We start from the raw sequence: 7,079 nt of genomic DNA on the forward strand, positions 1-7,079 counted from the left end.
GATTTTTATTTTAGTCTTTCATTGCCGAGACGTTGAGACCTGAGACCCCTCTCCTACCTATACATTAAGTAGCAAAATTTACCAACAAATACCAATGCTAATTAATTCCACATGCAATGACAACTAACAAATATGGAAAAAAAAATCTGAGACTCCAGCTAATAAACATAGTCGGAGCCTTTTAAGGTAATTGCAGATCAAAACACCATGTGACAAATCAAATTTTGAAGCCACAGCATGGTTTCAAAATAAATCAATCCAGTCATCACAGTGGTTATTATTAATTTATTAAGTAGTATAAATTATATGGAAATTTCAGGATCTACCCACAAAACATGTATAAGGTTTAACGGCAACAAACCCATATGATGCAAGAAGCAAACCACAGTCTCTCTCTCTCTCTCTCTCTCTCTCTCTCTCTCTCTCAGCTCAAGGCCCCTGAAAACACATTGCTTGCTAGTGTAAGATGCAAGAAAGGTAACTTGGGGTGGAGGGGGAATTGTACTAGGGGTGCAACTCAAGTACTCGACTTGAAAATTTTACACTGCATCAAACCAAGCCTGGGCTCTTTCAAAATTCAACAGAAGCTCTAACCAAGCCGGCCAAGTTGCACCCCTAAATTCCATATGGGTGAGCTCTCAGACCTCTGGATGCGGTTGAGAATGAGAAGCCTTGGTCCAGGAGGGATTGTCGCATCTCTGAGAGCACTGAAACAGATCAAGATAAGAGAAAGACCTTTAGCACTGTCTTCTCTTATAATTTGATATATAAAATATTATGACTGCTGGAAAGGCAAACTAAAAGAAAATCTCTTCCCACTTGCCTATCTGTTGGCAGAGGCAAGGTACTGTCTGTCAGCAAGCCTTTCTTGAAATTCTCATAATTCTGAAGGCCAAGGCTTATCAACAATTCAACATGGATCTTGTCCTGGTATGGAATAAATCTTCAGCTGGAGGCTGAGAGAACTGTTGCCCCAGCTGCAACCAAATTGGAATTTATCTCAGCATGGATAAATGATTAGTGTCAAAACTGCTATATACCTTTATTGAGCGTTCAGTTGGCTTAAGAAAGATTGAAGGGAAATCATTAGTTTCAACTCCATCATAGAAATAATTAAGCCCTCCACCACTCCACATGCCTTGACCTATTTTATTGAAAACATATTTACTAAATCAAACTTATCCATGGATAGAAGGTGAACCAAAAGGGTGGGATGCTAAATTTTAGAGGGAAAAAGTGAAAAATGAAACTATTAAGCAGGATGGGCAAAACTGCCCCCATGAAACTATTAAGTAGGTCATCATAAGGGGGAGTCGGTTTGTGCATGCAAGCATTACGTATGTATTTATGGCATAGCCTGCACCATCTCGACAGTCCCTTCAAGGTCAAGATCTAGAACAAAGAAAGAAGCAAACCATGTTGTACAAAATAAATAAATAAGCAAAAACAAAAGTAGATCCGGAAATTAAAACAGTATATCCTGGTCAGAAAATCTCTACAATTTACAAAATCTGCACAAACTTGAGCAAATACATTAAATTGTCCAACAAGATATATCTTCAAGTGTGAGAATGTGGACTTGAGTCCAAAAGCGGCCACTTTGTACCAAAAAACAAAACCAAAGTTAGGATATATCCAGTCTACCCCTCCTTAGATAGACCCTAGAATCTCGTTCCTCCTTTGTGAAAATTTGCCCACTTTGCCCTACAACTTGCAAGGAAAGAGGAGACCAGATTTCCTCCTCACAAAAATGGTCCTCACACCCACTTCACAGCCCTTGCAGCCACACGTCGGGAACATGTCTGTACTTAAATGCTTATATTCATGGGAAGATGTTCCCAATGCATGGCTACAAGGGCTGTGAGGACCAATTTTGTGAGGAAGAAATCTGAATTCAGGAAAGAGATTCTTCTTCTTTGGTAAGGATGCAACTTGAATGGGTCTAACGGTCCAACTTGAGCTTTTGTGTGGATTTGGCTGGAATTTCTGAGACATAGGCTAGACTTAGGCTTGAAAAATAATGTCTGACCACAGGTCAGGTTGGCATTTGGTTGAGGCCTCAAGTAGTCTGAACCAAGCATGAATCCTTATGTGTCTATGTATGTGTATTATGTATACATATAATCTTACTGGACTCCAAAAGTGCTTTTTTAAATCTGACGCAACTTATTAAGTTGTATCGGTTCAACATTAGAAAATACAAAGTACTTATGTTATCTCTTTAGTCCATATATGAAGTCTATAGCTAACCAACCTGACCAGGCCCGACCCAACCCAAGCATGGACAAAGTTGTTTTCAGGGATTAAGCCAGATTAGGCTCAGTCTGTCAAGCTTGAACTTTTACTTAGATTGAGTTAGAGTTCAAGCCAAGGGTTCAGTTGCTAAGGTTGGACTTGGTTATGCCTAGCCCAAAACCTCCCATCCCAAGTTGCACTCCAAATTTTAGGTGATGAGGCTACATCATGTTCTCCTTGGTTGATAAGGCAGTATGATAGTACCTTATCTCTTTTTCTTCGTTTCTCAAGTTTACTTCTTCCTCATTTTAGCTACTACTGAACTAATTCCCCATTATAATTAACTAATATCCTACTTATAGGTTCCCCATCATCAAAGAAATGGGCCAACAGCTCAAATTAGTAATCCCTTCAATCAATCCTCTAATGAGAGAGATCCTTCAATAACTCTTATTTAAGAAATATTTAAGTGACAAATCACTAATGATCAAGCTCCACAGATGCACTTATAAAACCCAAACTCTTGGGATAATGCTTTGGTGAGCCATGGTAATTCACACATGTCCTCAATTCCACTCTCTCCATGCACTAATACCATAGTAACTTGTACACCCTAAAGATGGAAATCCATTTTAGTTTTTAAAAGAACTCCCTCTTCATCCTTCAACAACTCAACATTCAAGAATCGCCCTTGTGCAAAGACAATATGAGAAAACATAAATGGTGAGAAAAACAAGAGACAGAGAGATAGAGTTATCTTCTTTTCTGTTTCTCTCAGAGTATTGACCGGCCTTAGTGCATTAGACATTCTAGGAAAAGGGCGCAACCTTCTAGTAATGATGGATACAGGGAACCTCTATCAAAATATTTCCAAGAAAGCTAGAGCTGCTCTAACATCTTCAAATTCTCATATGTGGAAAGACCAAGAATACATACAGATGAATGTTAAAAAAAAGAAAACAAGTCAATCAGGAATAGCTAGTTTCTTTCAGTTTATTCTAGTCTAGTTTTTGGAGAAATCTAGTGTTACAATTCAAGCTGGGTTGGGTTGGCTTGATGTCATCCTTAGCTCAATGCAATGTGTTAAACCCCCAGCCATATTCCAGCTTGATATTATGAATCTTAAACCAACCTCATCATGAGATCAGGTTAGTTGAATTGGGTTCCAGTGAGACCTTAGCGACCACATTCACAAGTATGCACACACACAGACATGCAAATCCACATTTGACAAACATATCATATGATGGTACTATGGTTCTATACTTCTACTTTACAAATACACCCACAACATACTTCTATTTCCTCCTCTCTCAAATACACACAAATATACATGTAAGAATTCATACATGTGTACAAAAAGACATAACTACAAATATACTACATTGGGTTTGGATAGGGTGAAATTAACATCTCCAACCATAACCCAATATTCATACCAACGCAAGCCAACCCTTTTTTTTCTGGTTAGAGTCTGGTTGGCACAACCCAAGCTGTAGTCCTAGAGAAAGAGAAAACACAAACAAGCTGTGTATGCATACAGCTTGTCTGTATACCATGTGCTTCAGATTCTCTTAGGATAGCCATGTCTACCACCACAGCATGTGGACAAGACCATCAACAAAGGAAAAATGTGGAAAACATGAACAAACATGTGTGGGTAGTATGCAAAATGCTCTCTACTGTCATGTCTTAGATATTTATACTATTATATTAAAGTGCATACTTGCCTTGGTTTTGGTGCATGTCATACAAATTAAGTTTGATTATATAAATCCATCTTATATCTTTACCCTTTACTTGCACACATGCATAGCATGTACCCTTACACTAGTTTAGAATAAGGAGAAATGTTATTTAATGATACAAAGAAATATAGAGTAAAAGATTCCTATAGCCAAAAAGCATACCAGCAATGACAGATTTCATTATGACTAATGGATTTCTTAGTGACAATAATGAATATAGAAATGAAAGTTAGATGCAAATAAACATGAGTTTTCTTTTCTTTTTTTTTTAACAATTTAAACACGAGTTTTCTTTCTTTCTTTTTTTTGTTGATAATTTAAACATGAGTTTTCTATTCTGACAATTAATATATAATTGAAGCTAATGGAAGTTTTCTAGATATTACAAATCCTTCCTGATGGACACCTTGAACAAGAGCAAACATAAGTCCTGATGTGATTGCATTAGCTGCTTGAATTACCCCCCCCCCTGCCACTGACCAGTGAAAACATGGCTCCAGAACCAAAAGCAGCTACCTTGCTGCAAGAAAAATCCTTAGAAGTTAGGTCACCATACAATTTTAACCGTTTAATCAGTATTTTTAATGGGAATTCAGGAACATTCTGTTCTACCATACATCAGGTCTATTCAGTTAAATCCTTTCAAGGACACACAGAATAAAGAAATAAGAATTTTAGATTCTGCTTCTGTCCAGATGAAAATTCCTTGTTTTCCAATACACTATCCCATTCATTGTTTTGAATACTAATTTTTTCCCCACATTTTAAAGCTTGTACAAGTGGAGCAGAATACTGGGTAAAGGACGGCCGCTCTTTTCATTGGCTAAATTGCAAAGATGGGATATTCACTGGTTCCTCACTATCTTTTCCCATTGATACAAATATTGTTTCAGATAAATGCATAAACTAGACTGCTTGTGAAGATGATAGTTACCAAGAATTTCCTTGTTCTTCTGAAGAGGCCAACCATGCATATTCTTGGGCCACAACTCACATTGATATAGAGAAGTTTCACAATGCATCTCCATGGTCAAAAGGCTATAGTAACAAAGAAGAAAAAATCCGATCACATGGTTGTCAAGGTAATGCCTAGGTGACAAGGGCCATGGAGGGTCACCTCGCTTAATTGCCAAGGTATTTTGTACATGGTACTATTATATATTTTGTAAGCATGATACCATTTTTTTTTTTTGAAATCAAACGAAAATTTATTAAAGAAAAAAGAGTACAGAAGGTGATAAGATATCACCTATAGCAAGAAGAAACCACAGGAAACCCAAACAGGCCAAAGAAAACTACCCTCTCAAGCAGAATAAAACCCAAACAGACTCCATGAAAGAAACCCTGAACAAGACCCCATTAAATCAAGAACCATTGACCAACTCAAAACAAAAGCAAAACTTAACTAGTTGCCAACACCAATCTTCATCTGTAAACTCATCCTCTTGATCTGTGAATTCCTAAACTATACTCAATATCTCAGGCTCATATGAAACAAACATTACTAAACTATACTATTCAGTTTGTGAGTTAAAATACTAGTTTATTTTTATTATTTTCTTATTTGTTAAGGTTCAATTGATAGTATGCTGTAGTAAACTATTTGTTAAGGTTCAAAACCTAGACTTCAAAACCTAAACTATACTCAACACCAATTTTCTTATTTCTTTTCTTTCTTCTATTTTTTCATGAATATGTTGATTTTCTATGTTTTAAATGAAGTTTATATACTTTGTGAAGATTATAGACAAGTACTAGTAAAAGATGATTGCTGCTTGCAATGGAGCCTAAGGAATTACCCTAGGATTCATGGTGTTTATTCAAAATAAAAAAAATAAAAAAAATAAAAAAATCCATCCAGGTGACATGGTATGAGAGTAATACCCCATAAAACAACAAGCATATGAAAGTTAGTAGGAAAGAATCTTCGAAGTAATAAGGAAAAAAAAAATAGACAAAAAGCCTAGTGCAAAAATACCTAGTCTGGGCATCCTCTTTACCTTTAAAGTCTTTTCATGGCACAAGATATGCCGGCATTGACACTCGTCATAACTGCAAAGTTACCAAGGGACCCCCGGAAAGAGCCTGGTATCAGAGGAAGCCATTAAAATCAAAACCAGGCAAAAAATGATAATATGTTGAAATCTTCTTGTTACAAAGATTGATAGATGAAATGGTAATGGTTAACATTCATCCCGAATTCCCGATACTATGCTTGATGGAGCCCGTTCCGACCCCAAAAGACGCACACAGACAAAAAATAGAATTAAGAAAAAAATTAACCCAGTAATTTGGAACTATAGAGAAATGAATAAGTTGAATATGATCCAATAATGAATAATCTACTGAAGGAGGGGCTGCAAACCAGCAGAAGCAAAGAAAGCCACACCTCTCCTACAAACAAAAGCAAAAAGTGACATCCAACTAAACTAAAGTCCCTGGGAGAGAATTTTTAGGAAAGATAAATATGAGGTGGGATATTGGAACCCGCCGACCCGGGCTTGCTTGAGGGAAGCCATAGGTTGAGGGGAAGGAGTGAGGAATGAGGAGAAAACGTCGTTGGTGAGGGTGCCCATGAAGGTAACAATCGCTGCGCTGGTAGCGGTGACAACGGCAGCCACCACCGGCAATGACTGCTTAGAAAGCCAAAGACCGGAATCCAATTTCCAAAGTCCTTGAAGCGCGTCTGCAGCTGCTCTATCTATTGGGTTTTGAAGAGACATTCTCTTTACAACTCGACCACTCCCTGTCTCCCCTCCATGGTGATTCTCCATATTAATTGTACATGAAAAACCGAAAAATCGAACCGGAACTGCGGTTAACCGAATTTATAGGTTCGGTTTCGGTTTGGTATTTTTAAAAAACCGAAGTATCGATTGGATTTAAAAAACCGGCCTGTTAATCGAATCGACCGCTATATATATTTATATGCATATTTTATATATATTTTTTATATATTATATATAAATATATACATATATTATATTTATAAATATATTATATATTTTTTATAATATTTATAATATATTATATATCATTTATTATTTATAATATAATATTATACATATATTTATATAATATATATTATAAATATAA

At 36.6% G+C, this 7,079-nt stretch overlaps 1 long non-coding RNA gene across 5 annotated transcripts; it reads right to left on the reverse strand.

Moving 5' to 3' along the window:
- Positions 1-190: 190 nt before the first annotated feature.
- LOC148790063 (uncharacterized) lies at positions 191-6,758 on the reverse strand. 5 transcript variants are annotated; one of them, XR_016078931.1, is made up of 5 exons: positions 5,984-6,758; positions 4,918-5,021; positions 4,390-4,503; positions 824-1,144; positions 191-707 (listed from the first exon to the last, which is right to left on the reverse strand). It is a non-coding gene; the product is annotated as an uncharacterized LOC148790063 (long non-coding RNA). The 5 variants fall into 5 exon arrangements; XR_016078929.1 differs by lacking the exon at positions 4,918-5,021; XR_016078932.1 differs by lacking the exon at positions 4,918-5,021 and having other exon boundaries at positions 824-977; positions 5,984-6,756.
- Between the last annotated feature and the right edge of the window lie 321 nt (positions 6,759-7,079).

The sequence above is a fragment of the Nelumbo nucifera genome, chromosome 7, assembly GCF_055504915.1.
Source record: "Nelumbo nucifera cultivar China Antique chromosome 7, China Antique-T2T, whole genome shotgun sequence".
Taxonomy (NCBI): domain Eukaryota; kingdom Viridiplantae; phylum Streptophyta; class Magnoliopsida; order Proteales; family Nelumbonaceae; genus Nelumbo; species Nelumbo nucifera.